Source organism: Castanea sativa, chromosome 1 (genome assembly GCF_040712315.1).
Source record: "Castanea sativa cultivar Marrone di Chiusa Pesio chromosome 1, ASM4071231v1".
In the NCBI taxonomy this organism is placed as follows: domain Eukaryota; kingdom Viridiplantae; phylum Streptophyta; class Magnoliopsida; order Fagales; family Fagaceae; genus Castanea; species Castanea sativa.
In genome coordinates, this window is record NC_134013.1 from 6,197,544 (window position 1) to 6,220,674 (window position 23,131).

At 34.8% G+C, this 23,131-nt stretch overlaps 1 long non-coding RNA gene across 1 annotated transcript; it reads right to left on the reverse strand.

Annotated features, from left to right (window-relative positions):
- Positions 1-7,697: 7,697 nt before the first annotated feature.
- Positions 7,698-11,033, reverse strand: LOC142621970 (uncharacterized). Its single transcript, XR_012841851.1, has 4 exons — positions 10,902-11,033; positions 9,189-9,327; positions 7,791-8,192; positions 7,698-7,747 (listed from the first exon to the last, which is right to left on the reverse strand). It is a non-coding gene; the product is annotated as an uncharacterized LOC142621970 (long non-coding RNA).
- Between the last annotated feature and the right edge of the window lie 12,098 nt (positions 11,034-23,131).

Genomic DNA, 23,131 nt, shown 5'->3' on the forward strand with positions numbered 1-23,131 from the left:
AAGATATTATGCTAGCCGTGATGTTTATTGGGCTTGGGAGTGTCCTTCTTTGGGAAGTTTATACAGATGGAGCATCTAAATGAAAGGGTGTAGGGATTGGAATTATGTTGATCGCCCTTGAGAAATTAGTCATGGAAAAGTCATTACGGCTAGGGTTTGTAGCCACTAATAATGAGGCCGAGTATGAAGCTCTCCTGGCAGGCGCTCAAATGGTTAGGCATCTGGGAGGAGAAATAGTTGAACTCTATTGTGATTCCAGATTAGTCGTCGGACAAGTTAATGGAGAATTTGAGGCAAGAGAGGAAAGAATGAAAAAATATCTCGACCGAGTCAAAGGGGTGTTAGGCACGTTTAAAAGTTTCAAATTAAGACAAATTCCAAGGGGGCAGAATGCTCATGCCGATTCGTTGGCCATGTTAGCCACATCCTTGGGCTCGAAGTTACCGCGGACGGTAATGGTAGAGGATTTGATGACTTCTAGTCTTACTGGCATCCTGGCAGTTAGGGTTCACAGCATTCACGTTGGCCCGAGCTAGATGGATCCGATTGTGACCTTCTTAAAACATGGTATGTTACCCGAGGACAAAGTGGAAGCAGAGAAGGTACAGAGAAGTGCCCCCCGTTACTGGCTTTCCGAGGAGCATAAGTTGTATAAACGTTCCTACTCGGGGCCATATCTGCTCTGCGTGCATCTCGAAGCTATGGAGCCTTTATTGGAAGAGTTGCATGAGGGAATATGTGGAAGTCATACTGGGAGAAGATCGTTAGCCCACAGGGCCATGACTCAAGGGTATTGGTGGCCAAATATGCAAAAGGCCTCCTAGGAGTATGCAAGGAAGTGTGACCAATGTCAAAGGTTTGCACCAAACATTCATCAACCAGGGGGAGTCTTAAATCCATTATCTAGCCCATGGCCTTTTGCTAAGTGGGGCTTGGATATCGTCGAACCTTTTCCTCGGGCAATTGGTAATAGAAGGTGGCTCCTTGTCGGCACGGATTATTTTACTAAGTGGGTGGAAGACGAACCATTAGCTAACATCAGGGATGCAAATGCTAAGAAGTTTATTTGGAAGAATATTGTAACTCACTTTAGAGTCTCGCATACTTTGATTTCCGACAATGGAATTCAGTTTAACAGCAAGGCTTTTCGTAGGTAGTATGGGGATCTGGGAATAAGGAATGGATATTCAACACCGGCCTACCCTCAAGGAAATGGTCAAGTTGAGGCTACAAACAAGGTCATTTTGGCGGGGTTAAAGAAGCGATTAGACGATGCTAAAGGAAGATGGGTAGAGGAGTTGCCTCATGTGTTGTGGACTTATCGTACTACCCCCCGAAGGTCAACAGGCGAGACACCCTTTTTAATGACATATGGAATGGAGGCGGTAATCCCGTTGGAGTCAAGTTTTCCCACCTTGAGATCTGATCAGTATAATGCTGAGAGCAATCATGACATGCTATGCGATAGTTTGAATACTATTAAAGAAAGAAGAGAAGTAGCTAGTGTGAAGATGGGCAACTACCAACAGAAACTTAAGCAAACATATGATAAAGGAGTGAAGTCGAGACCTTTAGTACCAGGAGATTTGGTTTTGAGGAAAGTGGTGGGAACAGCAAAGAATCCTGCCTGGGGTAAGTTAAGGCCTAATTGGGAAGGACCATATAGAATTATGTCTGTAGCAGGTGTGGGGGTCTATCGTTTAGAAGATTTAGATAGAAAAGTAGTTCATCGCCCCTGGAATGTAAGCAACTTACGACGTTATTACTATTAAAGGAAGAGCCTTCTTTTGTATAAGTTGTAGGCCTGTTTTGTTTTATTAGTTTGTGTTTCTTTATTGGAATAACTTATATCCAAGTGTTAAACTGATCTTAACTCTTGTCTGGCTCCTCAGGCCACAAGTTTAAGAAAAATTAACACCCTAAGGAGAATCCAAGTGTTAAATTGATCTTAGCTCTTGTCCGGCTCCTCGGGCCACAAGTCTAAGAAAAATTAACACCCTAAGGAGAATCCAAGTGTTAAACTGATCTTAACTCTTGTCCGGCTCCTCGGGCCACAAGTCTAAGAAAAATTAACACCCTAAGGAGAATACAAGTGTTAAACTGATCTTAGTTCTTGTCTGGCTCCTCGGGCCACAAGTCTAAGAAAAATTAACACACTAAGGACAATCCAAGTGTAACTGATCTTAGTTCTTGTCCGGCTCCTCGGGCCACAAGTCTAAGAAAAATTAACACCCTAAGGACAATCCAAGTGTTAAACTGATCTTAGTTCTTGTCCGGCTCCTCGGGCCACAAGTCTAAGAAAAATTAACACCCTTAGGAAAATCCAAGTGTTAAACTGATCTCAATTCTTGTTCGGCTCCTCGAGCCACAAGTTTAAGAAAAATTAACACCCTAAGAAAAAGCCAAGTGGGAAATTGATCTTAGTTCTTGTTCAGCTCTACGAGTCACAAGCTTAAGAAAAATTAACACCGTTTAAAAAAAAAAAAAAAACCGAGCTTAGTCCTTAGCCAGCTTCTTAGGCCGTAACATTAAGAGAAATTAACACTATACATAAGGCATTCCAAATGTCAGGGTAACAAAAAGGTGTACCATAGATAGTATTCTGGCTTGCATTGCAAAGTTGATGATCGTGTTGGGTTTTATGTGTACATGAAAAGTTATTATTTTAGCAGTAAAGAATTGTAATCGGCACCATTGGTAAAAATTTAATATTTGAGCATCGCGATATGTTGACAATAAACAATATGCACCATTGGTACTACTGTTGAGGTTTAAAAAGCAACAACATCAAATTCTAAACAACTTCTAACACACTCTTGAGCTCATATGTCAAGTGTTTGTTTGTTTCTCTTTAGTGTTCTTTTTCTCTAGTTCCTTCTCTTTCTTCTTCTTTTTTGTCTGACCCACCTCCTTTGTATCAGCTTCATTTTCTTCATTCACCAATTCGGTGTTGGGAGAAGGGTTCTCAACAATTTCCTTGCCCTTGGAGTGAACAGAGGAAGGTTCTGGGTCCGGAGTGCTTGTAGACGAGGGAGGAATGGAACTGGAGTCACTCGTTGGTTTGGGAGGAGCAAGTGCCAGCTGTAAAGCAGAAGGGTAGTACATGCTGCCGGGATTTCGGAGCTTAGATTCGGTAGATACTCCGGCAGCGTCTAAGGCCCGACCCCAAACTTCTAGACAGAATGCACGGGTGACACCTTTGAGTTGAGCTGTGAGGCTGTTAGCAGCTTTCTTCATACCGGCATCATATGCTGCTTGTTCAGCATCAGCCTTTTCCTGCTCCTTAGACGCTAATTCCTTTTGCACTTGTTTAAGCTCCACCACAGTGAGAGCTAGTCAGTTTTGGGCTTGTTTCTGGGCTTCAAGTGCAATATTTTCCTGTGACTCGTAGCTTTGCAAGGCAGATTCTGCGTTCTTGTGAGCCTTTTCCACTTTGGCCAGTCGAATGAGAGTTTCCTTCAGATTCTGTTCTGCTTCATTTTGAGCCCTCATAGCGACTTCAGCGTTGTTCTCAGCTTTTTTGGCTAAGTCCAAGGAATGATCTACCCATTCCTCAGCCATGAACGAAGCCTGAACAGCCTATAATGTACACCAATTACAAAAGTCATATGAGTAACGCTTTCAATAATAATAAAGATAAGATGATATAGAATTGTGAAAGATACCTTAGCCAAGTCTTGTTTTAAAGACAGGAATACTTCTCTTTTGCGGAAAGACCGCAGCTCAGCCATGTCCTCAGGAAGGCATAGGGCCTTTTCCAAACACTCAGCCACCAAACTTGAGCTCCCTTTTTTTGGATCTCTTAGATTGGCATCATCAAGTACGGGGTTGCCTGAGCTTAAGGTAAAGCTGGGGCGCCAAGCAAATGCTTTCCTTGATGGATCGCCATTGGTTTCCTTGGAAGATCCAGTATGAGCGGGCTTCTTAGAGTGGTTTTTTCCCGCCCTAGTATCCTTAGAAGGGAGGTCGAGGTTCTCCTTCTTCGATCTCTATGATATTTTTGCCACTTTGACCCCTTTTCCTTTTCTTTTCCACGACCTCGGGGGGAGGAGTACGTGTCACTGCTGGGGTGATGGGACGAGGAGGTACGGTCATAGCAGGAGAAGATCTGCCAGCATGGGCTTGTAGCAAAGCCAGGAGATCGGGTTCTTTTTCTTGGAAGCCCATGTTGCTTGTTGAAGGAAGTTGTGAGTCGTGAGGGGCATCTTCACGATAAAAAACTTCAAAGTCTTTATCCGTCACCTCAAGGCGACTCAGCTCGGAAGTTGAAGTTTTTTCCTCGTCCGCAAGATCAGTGGATTGCTCTTGGGAGAAAGTAGTCTAGCTGCGAGAGGGGCGGGGAGTTGTGCATCCTGTGTTCCTACTGGTGGGAGTGTAGGTAGTAAGAAGCCAGGCACCGCAACGTCAATTTGACCTAAACGAAGATCCATTGGCCCAGATTACGTTTTTTGGACTTTGAAAACGTTTGGTGGAAGGGGTGTAGCCGAGAATGACGTGGGCTGCTCTAAGTTGACCGTCCCTGTGCAAAAATATTTCCGACTGGAGAATTCTGTTCAGATCCTGAAGGTTCACAGAGGATTTGTTTGGAGCGGTGTGGTAGTCGTCTGCAGTGAGGGATAAAAATTGTTAGAAAGAGTTAAAAGAAGACAATTGATATTCCTAAGTATCACGTCGGTCCTCGGGAACCCTACTTTGCACCCCATCTTGGGTAGGGCAATGTAATCTGTCATGCCAATTCCCCGAGATAATAAGGTAATCCTCATCCATGCCTTTGCTTGAGTCAGGCAAGCAGGAGATCAACCTAACGGTTAGGACCCTACACTTCATGTAGTATTTGGTTTTTTCCCCTTTTTGGCAATTGTACACCCAATTTACATCATGCCAGGTTAAGTTAGTCCCCATTTTACGATTTAGGGCATCTACACATCCTAAGATCCTAAGGACATTGGGAGAACATTGAGCTGGGGTAAGTCTATAGTTTATAAGAAAATCCCAGGTCACCCTACCCATGGGAATTTCCATTCCGCCTTCGATAAAAGCGATCATGGGAATTAAAACTGACTTGGGTGGTCGGGGTAAAACTAGCCAATCTCCTTCCTCATAATATTGAATATCTACATCGTCAGGAATCCTATATTGAGCCTTAAAAGCAGCCTTTGTCTCATTTCACTAGTTTAGCGTATCTACCCATTAAACTTTATGACAAAAAAAGAAAAAATAAACAATGAAGGAGAAGCAATAAGAGAACTGACACACCTCTGAAGAATGCTTAAAACTGCTCCTCGGGAGGTCCTTTTCCTTTAATCCTTCAAAACGCCAAAATGAACCTCAGCCAGCCCCAAGGTTTGCTTTTATAAGAGTAAAAAAAAGGGGCGGTAATTTTCCCGCTCATAAATGAGAGCGCAATCTAAACCATACGATGTTAATCTAGCCGTAGAACGTGCGGAGATAGGGAACCGCTTGACACCATAAATGATACATCGTGGACTACGAGGCGTCAGGAGCGTGTCACAGGTAGCGAAAAGACGTTTGTACGTGTGAAAGCAAAATGCACGTAAGAAGTGCATCCGAGGAGTTAAAACTTGGCTATTAATTTGTGGTTAATAGCCCAAGTTTTAAGGGGCTGTTGTGAGGACCCGAAGACCTAAAGACCCGAAGACATACTGGGAAGCACAAGGAATAGAGGAGAACAAAAGTCAAGGGCTCGAGGATGGAGTGGGATGGTCCGGAAAAGTACGAAAGGTAGATTGGTGAGGTATGGGGTATATTACAAATATCTGGGTTGGGATAGATAACTATGAACATTGCATTGAATGTTCTGCACTCAGCTTTCTAGCCGCATTGAATAGGGAGTACCAGCTTTATCCGTTGCATTAATGTGGAAATGACCTGAACAGTACAAGGCACAGAGTCAGAGCTTTTCTCCATTACCGACTACAAGGGAATGGACAAGTGTCAGTAAATGGGGTTGAGTAGATGAGAGGTGTATGGCTGAGATAGTAAGGGCAAGGAGTATAAATAAGAGAGGAGAGTAAAAGGGGGGGGGATCGGAACGCCATAAACTTTGTTGTTAATACCCTCTCTACAAATTCATTGTTTTGAGCCTTGAATTATTAAACACTATTATTGTTAGGCTTGTGCATGATTTTTGGTCCTTACAATATCTATGTTAGGGTTCATTGTAACATGGGATTTGCACTACACTCTCATATAATAAAGATTTAACCAATAAAAATTTCCTCCATGGACTCGTGTTCTTGTATTCCTACATTATGCTTCTGCGCCTATTCCAGCATATTTAAGCAAATGTTCAACACAATTGTTACAAAATTTTACTGAGAACAAGATTCTCATGACATGTTGAAGAAGTCCTATACCAATGAAAATTTATACACATGCATGGTCCAATATCACCAGCTTCTGAAATTTCGAATGCGACCAAGTTACGAGATAATGTTTTGTCAACAAATCATCCAAGCTGTTGGTAAACATGTGCTTTACGTATATTGCTATTTTAAAGGAAGATAGTATGATATATACAAATGAAAACTTGCTGATATCGCTATTGTTTAGATCATTTCTCTGACAATTATATTCTTTTTCGCTAGTGTGTACGTACTTGTGTTGTAGTGGCTACAAGCATGCAACGAAGATTGGCTACAAGTGGGGTTGCTCATATTTTATTTCGTGCTAGAAAAGGTAGTTGTGCATTGCAGTAAACAAGAATAAGCTTCCAGATCTAGGCAAAACATCTATCGAATCGGCCAACTATAATTCCTCACCAAACTAATGAACTTGAGAAAATATGTATTATTTCCCACTATTCTATTATATCTAAAATTATATTCTATTAGTATTATCTTAAGCGTTCATCTATTTCTTCTTTACTAGTACGTACATTAATTTCTCCTTTGCGCGTGACCAAATCACCTCAACTGATTCCCTACAACTCTTTTCTCAACAATTGTCCCTACTCTCTCCTATCTTTAAATGATGAGTTTCTTCATTTTATATATTTTTTTCCAATTATCTATTTTAATATTTTCATTTCAACTATGCTTATTTAATGAAAGTATTGTTTCTTAATAGATCAACATTCGTTATCATATAGTATAACTAGTTTTACAGTGTTCTTGTAAAATATTTCCTTTAACTTAATAGGCATTCTACATTCATATTTGCCCTTCTCCACTTCATCTACACTACAAGAAAACTGGGCTATTGCGGCGGGCCAAAACCGCCGCTAAAGGCCCAAAAACCGCCGCTATAGGTACATTTCACCTATTGCGGCGGGGGCTATTGCGGCGGTTCTCCCCGCCAGGCTTGTCGCGTCGCAGTATCTCTATTGCGGCGGTACAAAAACCCGCCGCTATAGATATGATTTTTAGCGGCGGTTTTAGTCTATTGCGGCGGGCATAAAACCGCCGCTATAAGCCCGTTCAAATTTGTTTCAAATGACTTTTAGCGGCGGGTCGTGCCCGCCGCTATTGTGTTCACCTTTAGCGGCGGTCAAAAAGCGCCGCAATAGGTTCCCATTTTATCTATTAAATGAAACCCTATTGCGGCGCTTTTTGACGCTCTATGTTTGAACCTATAGCGGTGGTCAGAAAGCGCCGCAATAGGGTTTCATTTAATAGATAAAATGGGAACCTATTGCGGCGCTTTTTGACCGCCGCTATAGGTTCTTTTTTTTTTTTTTTTCCAGTGGGCTTTGAAACTACTGTTTACATCAATTACAAGAGACAACCTGTTTCAAAGAACCTGTTTTGCATCAAATATATTGTTGAAACCTGTTACAAAGAACCTATAGTAGTTTTAGCTCTACTAACACAATACCACAAATATAATTAATTAACAACACCACAAATGTCTCCAAACTAACGTAATATTTGCATAGAAATATATTCTCAAATACATAACATTGTCTATAACCACCATCATAAAATTAACAAAAAAAGATGTGGTCTTTTGAGTAAAACAACCATTCAAATTAAGCTAATACAATAATCAAAGTTCCAGAGTGTTTAACAAATATCCTTCAACACTTGCAAAAAATGCTTCCTCATTCTTCCATAGTTCTTTGTTCACAAAAAAGTCGTCGAACACCAAGATAAAACTTATAAGCTGCTTGGTTGATAGGATGCGGCTGACGATTTTGGCAGACTTGGAGAATGTTCGGCCAAAGGAACATCCTACATACAAAATATGGTTACTCAATTAGTAGTACGTATAAATAGAATAGAATGACAAGAAAACATTACCAAGGCAAAAAATGTCTATTACATTTCTCTATTACATCCTAAACTTGTGTATATATATGATATGGCATTGAGAAAAAAAAATGTTCCATATATTGATAAATTGTGTACCATATATGAAAAAAAAAATGTTCAAACTTCAAACCCTAATGGTAATGGCTACAGGATTCTCACAAAAAAAAAAAAAAAACTTGAATTACCACATTATATTCAAACAAGCCCCCAAGTATTTTGGATAGGGTTCCCACTACAATATATCTCCACTATAAGTTTTTCTCACAAGTAGCTATAAATTAAGAAGCCAAAGTTTCACAATGGTAAGAACAAGTCTTGCATTGCATAATATTTCTTCATACTCAATACTTGTAACTAGTAAGCCTTGACCACGACCTTCAGTCAACCTATCCGTAGTCCCCACCACCCTTTGATAAGTTAATCTATCACAAGATTCACAATCTATGCTTCCATTCCTTTCACTTGCATTGCCCCAAACAAAAACAAAAAATTCAAAGATCTTTCTAACAATCAGAATTTGGCTCTATCATTTGGGATAGTTGCAGAATAAAATATGGCTGAATTCAATAGTTAGACAAGGGGAAAAAGGGGCCATGCAAATTGAAATGGAATTTAAATAATTATATCAAAGATTCAAAGTGGACAACCAAGTGTTTATATAAACCAATACAAAATGTCACCCAAAACCAAAAGTTTATGTTTATTCATCAATAATGTCAAAGCGGCCACGTTTGGGCAAATCTTGCAAAAATAACATCACAACTTCAATAAACTCATATATATTTGTGCTTTTATAATTGAATTCGATGTGAAACTCAATGTTTCTCTACATTCAAATTTCCTATTGAGGATATATAAACCCTTGACTAGCACAAGAATTAAATGACAAATAAAGAAAAAGAAAAGAAAGCTTACCAAAGCCTAGTTGATCCTTGTAAGAAGAGAAAGGCTCAAAGTCATCCTTCTTCGGTGTAATATCCTTAACGAGCTCTGCATATGCTTTCTTTTCTGCTAATTCCTCAAGCTTTTTCAGCCTTGCCTTCAATTCTTCACTCTGAAATTCAAAACAATCCCCCAAACACATAAAACAATCATTTTTTAACTAAGAATTTTCAAAATCAACAAACTAAAACATTAAGTGCAATAATATAATAATTCGTTTTCTTTTCTAATTTTTCTTAGCAACCAAACATGGCTTACAAACTCATTCAATTACTAAAATTTTGGTTGCCGAGAAAACAAAGGAACTACTGACAAAAATCCAAATTCCTAAATCCCAAACACATAAAATAAAGGGAAAAAAGGGAAAAAGAAAAAGAAAAAGAAAAAGAATTTTGATAAATAGAATTAGGATGATATTCTAGTTTAAATCTCAAAATTATAGTGGAAATATAAAAAATAAAAGAGTTCCGCTAAACTATGCACAACATCTATATAATATAAAGCTATATCTGACCAAATTGAACTAAGATTTTTCAAATTCAAAAAAACTAAAACTTTATGTGCAGTAATATAAACGTCTTCTTTTCTAAATCCTTGAGTCTCAAATCATAAACAAATGTAAAAGCAACTAAACAACTATAAACAACTATAAATCCATTGCCAAATATCACACACCCTTTCCACATGGTCTCGACCGAATTTTCAGCTCCATACACTAAAAACCAGAATCAATTTGCAATGACAAACAACTAAAATTGAAGATCAGAGACCACATGTGTCATTTTAAGCATTAACCTAATAACACCTTCCCCTTTTCACATAGCCACTACCAGATTTTCAGCTCCTTACCCTGAAAACGAGACTCAAATTGCGATAAAACAACTAAACTTGAAGATCATAGTACCGCACGTAAAAGCATAAACAAATGTGTCATTACAGCATTGTGTCTCAAATCCATTACCAAATATCACACACCCTTTTCACACAGCCTCTACCTAATTTTCACTTCCTTACTAAACAACTATAAACAATTTATGACAAAATTAATAAATTAGAAGATTGAAGCAGCGTTAGAGTACTGGAAAAAAAATGCAGCAACATAAGCATTCTAATTAAGTCTCGAAATCCGCACTGCCTGTACCAAATTTCCAGCTCCTTACTCTAAAGACCAAGACCAATTTGCAATAAAACAACTAAATTTGAAGATCAAATAAGCACACGTAAACGCACGAAAAAAATGAATCCGTTTCAATGTAACTGTAAGCATTAAAATTAATTCTCAAATCCACTGCCTAATAGTTTTCACACAGAAACTACAAAATTTTCAATTCCCTAAGTAACAAGTATAATCAATTCGTGAGAAATGGACTAAATTCGAAGAGCAAAGTGCAACAAGAAGCAATAAAATTAAGTCTCAAAATCCAACTACCGAATACCACATGGCCTCTACCAAACTGTGTTCCTTAGGTAAAAACCAGAACAAATTTGCGATAAAAACAACTAAATTCGAAGATCAAGTAAGCACATGTAAAAGCACGAAGATAATTTCAGCAATGCAAGCATCTAAAATCGATTACCTAATAGTACTTCACACAGTCTCAAAAACCAGAATCAATTTGCAAACAAAACCGAGACTCTAAATTTGAAGATCGAAAGCAAGAGCGAGCAAAAGCGAAAAAAGCGAACCTGAATTTTGAGGGCAGCGGAGTTTTGCTGGTGTAGCCACAATCGGCGGTTCCGCTCCAATCTGGTGGAAGAGAAAAGAATTTGGGAAAGGGGGCGGCTGGAAGAAAAGTAAAGAAATATTTATATGATGCTACTGCTAGGGTTTTAAAATCTGAATAAGGGTTTTAAAATTTAAAATAAATTCTAAACAAAGCCAAGCCTCGAACTGGTGACCAGTTGGGCAAAACACGTGCAGCAGACCACCAAGCTAGTGATGTGAGCACATATTCAAGTTACATATAAAAATATATATTTATTAATTGTATATATAATAAATATATTTTACTATATTATAATAAATTAGATTTTTTTATTACTATTTAAATAAATATAATTAAAATATATAAATTATATCTATCTATATATATATTAAGAGGATTCAAAAAATTAGTTATTACTTTTTTTACCGTAAAAAATACCCCTAAATTAATTAACCAACAACTTAAAAATGGAGTTAAAATAGTAAATTGACAAAAGATAGTTAGTTATTACTTTTTTATAGTAAAAAATTCCCCTACCTAAAACTTAAAAATGAGATTAAAATAGTAAATTGACAAAAATGATAAATTCCTACTTCTACATTGAAATGCCTTCCTACTCTTAATAAATTCCTACTTCTACTCAATAGCTTAAAAAACTCCCAACGTATTTATCTTCTCCACATTTTATAAATATAATTTCTCATAAAAAAGAAACGTGTACCAAAAAAAAAAAGCCCCATCACACGCGCAAAACACGTGTGATGATGCTAGTATATTATAATAATTTATATAAATTACATATTTTTTTAATTTATATAAAATATAATAATAAATATATAAATTATAATAAATGATTATAATAAATATAATTTAAAATGATTATAGTTTTGGTAATAAGGAGAGGAAAAAAAAAAAAAAAAGCTCTTACTATGGGCTGTCTGGTGGAAATGCGCGTGTCTTTGCCACTAGGAAACTAGGAACTTTCTTGAAATAATCTGTACAAATTAATATTTAATATATTTCGTGCCATTCTTAGATTTGAAATTTAACTGTTAGATTTGAAGAGTGTAATGAAAGGTTCACTCTGGTAAATTATAGTCACAATTAGACGCTTGGATTTAGAGAAATGAGCAGTCAAAGTTTAGTTAAAGTTGGTCAAACCTGATCAAACTGAATAGATGGTCCTGATACCACTAGGCTTGGTGAAATTCATATTCAAATCTTGATCATTAGGATTGAAGATTATGATGATATAATGGTGTTAGTAAAATTTGAGACCAATTGGATGGTCAGATTGAGAGAATATATATACCAATATAAGTACACAACACATGTCCATCACGTGCCATTATTAGATTTGAAATCTAATTGTTGGATTTGAAGAGTGTAATGAAAAGGTTCATTCTGGTAAATTATGGTCACAATCAAACGGTTGGATTTAAAAAAATGCGCGGTCAATAACTTATTATTGAATGTTACACCAACCAATACCTTATTATTGAATTCTTATTTTGAAAATCCAACTGTTAGATTACATGTTCTATATGTTTTTAATAGGCATGCCAATTTTCATGTCAATAGAATGTAATTTACCATTTGATCTTTAAACTCATCTTTTATGCGTTACTTTAAACTACAAAAACTTAAATTTAAACAATTGATTGATGACATGGTTATTAATCTTTGATCACCTTGAAATTTTTTAAGCATGAAAAATATATGAAGATAATGTAATCCAAAGGTAGATTTGTCAAAATTCACATCGAATTAAGAAATATAGGATTGGCTTCAAGTTACACTTGATGTAACTCTAAAAACTGTTACACCAAGAAATAACTTATTTTTGAATTCATATTTTGAAAATCCAACCGTTAGATCACATTTTCTATATGTTCTTAATATGCATGTCAATTTTCATGCCAATCGAATGTAATTTACCATTTGATCTTTAAACTCATCTTTTATGCGTTACTTTAAACTACAAAAACTTGAATTTAAACAATTGATTGATGACATGACTATTAATCTTTGATCACCTTGAAACTTTTTAAGCATAAAAAATATATGAAGATAATGTAATTTAATGGTAGATTTGTCAAAATTCACATCGAATTAAGAAATATAGGGTTGGGTTCAAGTTATACTTGATGTAACTCTAAAAAATGTTACACCAAGAAATAACTTATTGTTGAATTCATATTTTGAGAATCCAACCGTTGGATCACATTTTCTATATGTTCTTAACATACATGACAATTTTCATACCAATCGGATGTAATTTACCATTTGATTTTTAAACTCATCTTTTATACATTATTTTAAACTACAAAAACTTGAATTTAAACAATTGATTGATGACATGACTATTAATCTTTGATCACCTTGAAATTTTTTAAGCATGAAAAATTTATGAATATAATGTAATCTAACGGTAGATTTGTCAAAATTCACATTGAATTAAGAAATATAGGGTTGGGTTCAAGTTACATCTAATGTAATTCTAAAAAATGTTACACCAACTAATATCTTATTATTAAATTCAAATTTTGAAAATCCAACCGTTAGATTACATTTTCTATATGTTCTTAATGTGCATGCCAATTGGGTGTAATTTACAATTTGATCTTTAAACTCATATTTTCTGTGTTATTGTAAACTACAAAAACTTGATTTTATACAAAAACCTTACCTATAGCGGCGGTCGCAAAAAGCGCCGCAATAGATCTCATCTACAGCGGCGGGCCAAAAACGCGCCGCAATAGGTGACATATAGCGGCGGTTTTTGCGCCCGCCGCAATAGGCCTACTGCAATTTCAGGGTCTATTGCGGCGGGTCGTTGACCCGCTGCTATATCTAAGCCGAAGGCCGCTAAAGCAGGTCTATTACGGCGGGTTACTGGCCCGCCGCAATAGTACGCCGCAATATACTAGGTCTATTGCGGCGGGCCATTGGCCCGCCGCAATAGATCTCATGTACAGCGGCGGGCCGAAAAAGCGCCGCAATAGGCGACCTATAGCGGCAGTTTTCGCACCCGCCGCAATAGGCCCGCCGCAATAGGCCAGTTTTTTTGTAGTGCTAGTACAACTAACATACGTTAAATGAGTTACACTCTCTTGATATCACTCATAGAGTCATCATTTTTACTGCATCTACTATCAACTTTTCAAGTAATGATAAAATCTATTTGCCTAAACATTTGTCTCACTTTGAAGGTAATTAAATGTAGACCATTCTTCTTGAACTAAGTATTCTTCAATATCATATGCGGTTGTGAAGTTTCAAAAGGCATTTCCTCACGATCATTCCTTACTCTATAACATTGTTTTCATGAATTCTTTCAAATCCCCTAGCTATTATGTTTTTCAATACAACTATTTAGTTATAATCCTCCTCCTCCATTTTTATTGGTGTCTTTTTTTTATACTATAATTTATGGACAAAACTTAGATACAGTACCTTAGATGTTGTTCCTTAGCTCCCCCTCTTAAGATTCAGCTATGTGATTACTTAACCAAAAAATACATATCTATCCCATGAAAAAAAAAATTCACATAGTAGAATTTTAAAAGATGAACTTAAGGAACAGTATTGAAGTACTGTACCTAAATTTTGCTCTTAATTTATATCATATATGTTCAATTTCTCTCAGATTTTCCACTAACAAGTGCCTATACAAACCTAATTATCCTATATTAACCTATTTATCCACACTTGTCCTCAAAATGCAAGAACCTTGCTAATTTCTCAATATATTTGGACCTCAATGTAGCATGTTGCTTACAAGAAACGTCTTAACTAACCCTTATCCATTTATCATTGAATCGGGGATTCGATGAAGCTTTTCGTTAGAAGTTCAGAAGTGGGGTCTGGGAAAAAGAGCTAAAAGCCTAAAACCAAAAGGAAAATGTAGTGAGAAGTACCTGATGAACACGCTTACGGGGACCATTTTCATAATGAAAGCTGGCAAAATCAAAACAAAACAAGACGACACAGTTAATGAGACTGGTTTATTTACGTGTAGCATATGTAGTTTTCTCAATGTTTTTTCTCTGGCTTTGTCTTATTACCTGTCTTGACTTAATGGAAATTTGGACTCTTTCATTGTAATCCACTATTGTAATTCTTTAAAGAATTAAATGATCTCCAGTAGATCTGTAAGACCAGTTAGATGATTTAACTTCTACTGTTACCGAACAGTTTGATCTCATTGAACACAAGTCAACTTGTTTTTGTCCCCTACCTTTCAATTTTTATTTTAGGAAGAAAATTTTGCAGTTCACGATTTTGACTTTCTAAGATAGGAATATACTAACATCGATCCTAATGTCTTCTTAACAATTAAAATTAAATCACATCCAAAAAAAATTAAATCATAACAAATACGAATTATAAAGTTTGATCACAAAGATGCTTGTGTTTTATGCATTAATTTTTCGATTAGGCAAGTATGAGTAACGCTAGAGATACAATTATTTTTACTTTCTTTTTAGAATTACCTTGTAATTAGAGCTATATCACATGCATGATCTAAATTTATCACTAATACCACTTTTATAATGCAAAAATTACAATAAAACCACATCTTTAGTTGTGAAAAGTATTGTGTTATTAGATCTATGGGGCAAGTATTAGCCACAAAGTTTTATATATATATATATATATATATATATATATATATGAATTATGCATTTTTCAGTCTGGCAAGTATGAGTAACAAAGTCTGGGCATAAAATGCCATAATACATACATTTTTCTGGTTTTTTATTACTAATGTAAGTGGTTACACTTGATTCTCTTTTATATTAAGCATCGATGGGTATGATTGTTTAATGCTTTATTTTTTTTTTTTTCAATACTCAAGATATTCAATGATAAAAGATGTTATCATTTGAGCTCATTGGAACAAACCCTAATGCCTTTTTTTCAATAAATGTTGTTGGGGGGGGGGGGGGGGTTGAGTAACAAAATGCTCATGTATTAGGCATTTTCAGTCACTGTTTAAAAAGTAAGTTACCAAACTTATTGGTGTACCTATGGTCGGCTAAGAATAGGACACATATGCTTTATCCGAGTGAAAATTGTAGCAAAGTATTGGCTTTTTTATTCAACCACTGAGTTACTCTTACATATATAAGAAGAACTTTAAAAAAAAAAAAAGGTGTTACTTTTCATATCAAAGGATCACCATTTTGCTTTATCATTCAATAATAGAGATTTGTTGGTGTCTCTTCAAATGATCCAGAAGGGGACAGAAAGATAGACATACGGGACAAATAGTTGATGCGCATAAAAAAACTTACCATCTTCTACATAACAGTTAAGCCGGTATATTATTATTGAAATAACATCATTTTCATATAAAATAAACATTAACACATTTTTTATTATACACCAATTATAATAGATCACATCAAATTGTTTGGAAAAAAAATGATGAAATTTTTTGTTTTATATAATATTGATAGTTCATACATAGCACATAGCACGAACTATTGGATCCCAAGACAAAGTGGCTTTTGATTCTCACCACTGCATGTAAAAGAAAGACTTTTCAGCATATAGCTGCTTTTGCTCTTTATCAGGACTGCAAAGTTCCGATGGTTCTATTTTCTATTTTGGCCTGACTCCGACATTAAAATTATGTGACTTCAGAAACCCATGGACACACACTCACCACACCAGCTTCCAAGGATAGTGTAGGACCATTTTTAAAGCCTGTGCCATCTTTTGACTTACAATATATGCATGATTAATACGTATTGCAGGAATTTTCAAGCTAGGTCTGCAATAATCTTCGACCATCATATATATGCCAGTATTTTAACACGCTTGTTTGCTCTTATCTACATCAATTCTCATTCTTTTATCCAAGAATCTCAATTGTTTATCACATTCATTTATTTACTTGTACATCATTACATTTATTAACCCGTACAATGTGATTAATGAAGAGGAATGTCTAGTACAATTATGATCACTTGCCGGTATGATTAGAACATATTGATTTTTATTTTGAAAGTAAGAAAAAGTATGCTCAATTCAATATTAAATGCTTTGGATTCTAATTTCAAGGGCTCTCATACTCTTTCTCAATTCTCATTTATATCAAAATGGGAATTTTTGTAACCAGAAAACTTTTTGCTACGAGGGACCTTTTACTTCTTACATCAAATTGATAGAGATTAGCAATGATAGTACCCCCTATCTATTAACCTTGAATGAGAAACCAGACATAATTAAATCATTTCTTGATCTACTTCGGGGTGTTGGTTGTAACAAAAGCATGCTTAACACGTGGTGCCATGGAAATTGAAAAGGAAGAAAAAGACAAGAGAGAAAAGAAAAGAAAGATGACAACCTTTGCTAAGCTAAGCTTTTAGCTAACTTTAGCAAAAGAGGTTCAATGATTTTAGTGGCATGATATTATGTTCATTTCATCATCAAAAGCCCCCACACTGGAAAGCTTCAAAAGGTAATTTAAATCGTGCACTTTATAGAAGACATGCATGAGTAGATGTCTTTATGCAAGAAATGGTGTGGGGTATATTATGGTCCTTATGGAATCTCTTGCACAATGAGCACAGTCAAAAGATTATTTGGCTTTGAAATTTATTTCATGAATCAAATTAAATACATTGTTTGAAATTTTAAATAATATGACGGTCTGTATAATATGAAATCGTAAAAACTAAAGTCATTCAAAATTTTAAATGACATGACAGTTTGTATAGTATTAAATCTTAAAAATTAAAGTCCTATAGATTAAATTTACTCTCGAAACATCACCTTTGGCAACTTATGAAGTCCTTCAGATCCAAAATAGGGTGATTCCAGCCAAGGTGATAGGATTCTAGACAGGCCACACACTCATATGACCCAGCAATGATTCTATTGGCTCCTCCATAGAAGTACTATTTCCTCAATTTCTGGTCCTGAAAATGGACCTACCGACATTTGTTTCACATTTACGTTTCTCTATGTGCTTTTCCCTAACCCCACCAAAAGGAGCTTGCTTTCCTTTCTTTCCCTCTTACTCTTGTGGACTTTCCTTGTATAAACTATTCTTTCCTGCTAGGTAACTATGCAAAAATTGAAGTATACTATTTCATAGCTAATTAGAGGGGCTAAAAATAGTTATTTTACACACGACAGACAGTATTAATTTTACTTATGTTGTTACTTGTTAGGGTCGAATGCCTTGTTCCACAATGAAAATACTCAAAATAGTGTTGCATTTGCAGAGTGGCAGACCAATTCAGAGGAGAAAGAAACTTTCAAACAGAGGCCGTAGACATCTCTAATTACCACAAAAAGTAGAGTGTCACTGTTTTCTGCGACTACAACACTTTTGTCTTTCCATTTCAGTGACCCAATAGTCTCTGCATGACCTGAGAGTTAGCATTTCAATTGGTATCATGTTCTGGAAAAGCCACTTTTTTTTTTTTTTGGGTACAGTTACGGCATTCAAATTTTTTTTTTTTTTTTTTTTGGCTCACTAGGAAATTCATTAATATTTTTATAATTCCAAGTAATTACATAAGCAAAAACTTGTATTCATAAAAATAGACCCTAAATAGAAAAGCTTTTTTCTTGGGTCATTTGAGAGCCCCAAATGACAAAACAAAAAATTTGGAATATGTGCAAAATATTAAGTGGAAAAATGATTGGTATGAGGGGAAGAAAAATGTAATATAGAAAAAAAGGTCAATAGTGATGAACAATTAGTCAATGGTCAATCAACGGAGGGTGAAAAAACAAAGAGAGAGAAGCTATTTTGAGAGAGGTTTTTTTTGTGGTGGTTTGTTGTGTATGCGAAAACCACCTTTTAATTTGCTCTAATGGGCTTATTTTCCATTCACTTAAATTTTTCACTTGACCAAATACTATTAGGGAAAAACTTAGATATAAGACCGTTTCAAAAGCAGTTCAAGCTTGATTTTTCAAAATTTAGAAGTGAGACTTAATTTAAAGAGAGTACCTAAGGAAAAATACCTAAGGCAGGTATCTAAGTTTTGGTCTTTATTAGATTTGGCATGTGATATAGATTTTGAGAGTTTTTTTTTTTTTCTTACATCGATCAGGGGTTGGAGTATCTGAACTTTGAATTTTTCCGTTAAAAATACCAAAAAGTGTAAACTAATTAAGCTACAAGCTCTTAAGTCTTAACGCATAGTAAATTTTGAGTTGAAACCTTTCCTATCAAATCAAATCAACAATATATATAAACAACAATTTTTTTTCCTTAAAAAAAAACTGTTTTCAATTAATTGGAATTCTCGCTATTGACATTTCGTTTTCATCTGTCAGAAGGATCTACATCTGTGTGTCGAGGATCCCGCAACAACTGTTATTTTTCTCCCCTCGCCATTTTTTTTGGTTATGAACTTCTTGTGAACTGTGATTGGTCAAAGCCAATTTATAAACAGAGAGACTCCTGTCTAGGCTATATAAATTGCAATTACAATTACATGCATATGATATATATATCTAGGGAAGCAATATTAATCTTTGAGTGCAGTCGTACAAGTGCATCCATTCAACTATTCCTGAGTAAACTACTCTAGATTCCCACCCCCCAAAAAAAAAAAAAGTAACTATTCTAACAACTAGATCAATTTGGTCAACATAAATGGATTTAGATGTTCTTCTTTTGGGGGGAGAAAAAGAAAAGAAAAAGATGTAGATCTTATTAGGTGGTAAAGAAACACTTGCAATGAAAGTAGTGGTTGCTAGCTCAAACTAAGCAAAAGGCAAGGTCTAATTAGGAAGACCAAGAATTTACTGCAAACTAAGTTGCAGTAATTCTTGCAAAATGCACACATGTTAAGTAGTCATCTAATGAAAAATTCAATCTTGAAATAAAAGTTTTCATTTAAATATAAGCCTGAACAGGTGTTTATCTAAGATATTAATACATGTACATTTTTGCAAGAGTTGCTGCAACTTAGTTTGCAACAAATTCAAATCCATAAATATAAAAGTCTGAATGAGAAATTTCATTTATCAACTTGTAGTCTATCTAGTATTGTTTAGAAATTTCAATTATTTTTTACCTATAGCGGAGTAATGCCGAGAATACACACTTTAAAATGAGCAAATTGAATTTGACCACATTACAAAAATTAAGTAACCCTTAATTATACCATTTTGGTATTTAATTATTTATTTATTATATATACAATAGACTTTCATATCTATAGCATCCGCTCTTTCATAATTACTCTCTAACACAGGCCAAACATCAATTTTTTTTTTTTTTGTAGGCAGGATTCAAATTCTAGATCTTTTATTTAACGACAAAGACTTTACTAATTGAATTAATTAAAATCCACTATTTTGATAATTATTTAAACTATTGACGATATTAAAGTCCAATCCATTTATGTAAAAAATGAATGGACAGAATTTTAAAAACTAGACAATAAAGTTGGAGGAAATATCACAGCTCATATGGAGCAATATGAAAATCTGAATGAGAAATTTCATTTCTTCTCAAGTTGTAATTTGTCCAATATTAGAAATTTCAATTATTTTTAATCTTCTTTATAGCGGAGTGATGCCGAGAATATACACGCTTTAAAATGAGTAAAAATTCAGTCAGTTAAAAAATAAAATGAGCAAATTGAATTTGACCACATTATAAAATATTAAGTAAACATTAATTATACCATTTTGGTATTTATTTATTATAAATACAATAGAATTTCACACCTATAGAGTCTACTCTATAATAATTGCTCTCTAACATAGGCCAAACATCAATTATTTTTTAGTGTAGACATAGTTCAGACTCTAAGAGGGCGTTTGGATTCCACTGAAAAATGCTGCGTTTGCATTTTCAGTTTTTTTTTTTTTTTTTTTTCTTCAGCCGCAGTTGTTGACCCAATCTTCTGTGAACAGTGCATTCGTGCACTGTTCACGGACCCACAAATTTCACTTTTCAGCCACTTTTTCATTAAAAATGGGTCCCGCGATACTATTCACACATTTTAAAATTATTTTGCTACAGTGTTTTCAGTTTTCAGTTTTCAACAATAAGTTCTATCCAAACAGACCCTAAATCTTTTATTCAACAACAAATAACTTTACTAATTGAATTAATCAAAATCCACTATTTTAATATTTATTTAAACCATTGCCGATATTAAAGTCCAATCCATTTATGTAAAAAATGAATGGACAGAATTTTAAAAACTAGATAATAAAATTGGAGGAAATATCACAGCTCATGTGGATAGGTAAATTGCTTGCCTTAGCTCTGAAATATATGTGGACTCCTCAAACAACTTAATTTGTTGCCCAATTTGTTTGTTTGTTTGTTAGCTTTGCATGATTAGGGTCCATACATGTTTTTTTTATTTGGTATAACCGACATAGATTTTGGCTTGCTGCCAGACCAGAATGAGGTCTGCATTTTCTTCAGATAGAGAAAAGTGATTACAATTTGGATGTACATGTACCTGACAAAGTTGTAATCCTCACCATACAAAGAGGCATTGTATTTTTTACTTTACTTTTAATTTGCATTACAAATAAAGCAAGCCATTATTATTTATCTATACCTACCTTCTCTTTTTCATTCAATTGTAATCATTCCTACATAAAAAGTTCAATTCTGTAATTAGAATTGCTTCACAAAGGAAAAAAAGTCATTTTCATATCATAGTCTTCATGGATTGTCAATGACTCAGACTCAGTTGTCATAGCTTTCTCTCTCAATTGTCATTACATAAAGAAAGAATATGATCCTATGGAATGATGATTAAGTAAAAGCTCAACATAATTGCCTTCAAATCTAGCTGATTCTGGTTGTCTCATTTTACCAATCCCTTGTCTTGTAGCACAAGCAAAAGACTAAACTACCATCTCCATAACTGGCATTATCAAAGGCCTCTGTGAGGAGATCCATGTCATTTTCAACAAATGGCTTAGTTTATTAACATAATAGCTGCAATTAAGTCTAATGTTATTTATTAAGCATTGAATTGCAGTTAATCTCATGTGTCTGAGCTTGACTGCTTAATTGGGTTGGGAGTCACAATCAGTGATCACGTGGTTGGCGGTTGGTGAGTCCATTCCCTTATCAGTTCTGGTACTACCCATCATGATAGCTTGCCGTTTCAACACCCGTTCCATGTGTGTGTGCTGCCGTCTTCTTTCAAACTCAAACAACTGTATGCTATAGAATATTTATTTCTTTTTTTATTTTAAGAAAGTTTTCAATTTATGACGTTCACTCTTGATAATAGCTTTTTATTATCAGACCAAGATATTAATCAGTTTTTTATGTAAACGGGAATTGAAACCCGAATTGAAACTCAGATTTATTATTCAACTAACAGAAACTTTAGTAATTGAGCTAACTAGAACCTATGATAGAATATTTATTTATCTAATGAGCAAGGTTAGAGTTATAATTTCTTGTAACATTTTTCACAACTTATTAAAGTTGTAAATTAAATTTAAAGTAGTTAATAGCACTATAGCTTATCTTATTAGCATTTTATGGTGTTTTCAAAATGAGACATCTACTTCTCAAAAAAAAAAGAAAAATTGAGAAATCCAAAGTTTAAATCTCATTGCTCTTTGCTATTGAATTATCCAAAAGAGAAAGTTAATATTGAAATAACATCACTTTTACATAGATCTATCATTAACACTATTTTTATCATTCGCTAGTCATACCAAGCGAAATCAATTGTTGTGAAGAAAAAAAAATAAATTTATGTTCTTATCCTATTGTTATTAAATACAAGAAAGTAAAAAAAATTAAAAAAATTTGAGCACATCTCTCTCTCCCATAAAAGGATGATTAAAAAGTTTTAAATAGAGTATAAATTATATTCTTTGTCAAAGAAATGAAAAAGAGAAAATAGGAGAAAGTATAATTTTAAGAAGTGTTACGTTCATAATATCTTTACAATATTTTTACAATAGATCTTTTGTACTAAATTATTAGTAGTTTTAATTTAAACTCACCACTGAAATAATTTTTTTTGTCTCACCGGTAACAACCTATCATTTAAAATTTATTATAAAAATATTATGAAAACGTCGTGGATATCATCTCAACAATTTTTATTCTGTAAAAGGAAGGATATGGGAAATTGGAATGGGAGGTGTTAAGAGGAAAGCTTAAAGAGAACGCCAGACAATGCACGCGATGTGGGGTTAAATATCCAGATTCCAATTCTTATTAAATCTTTTAAC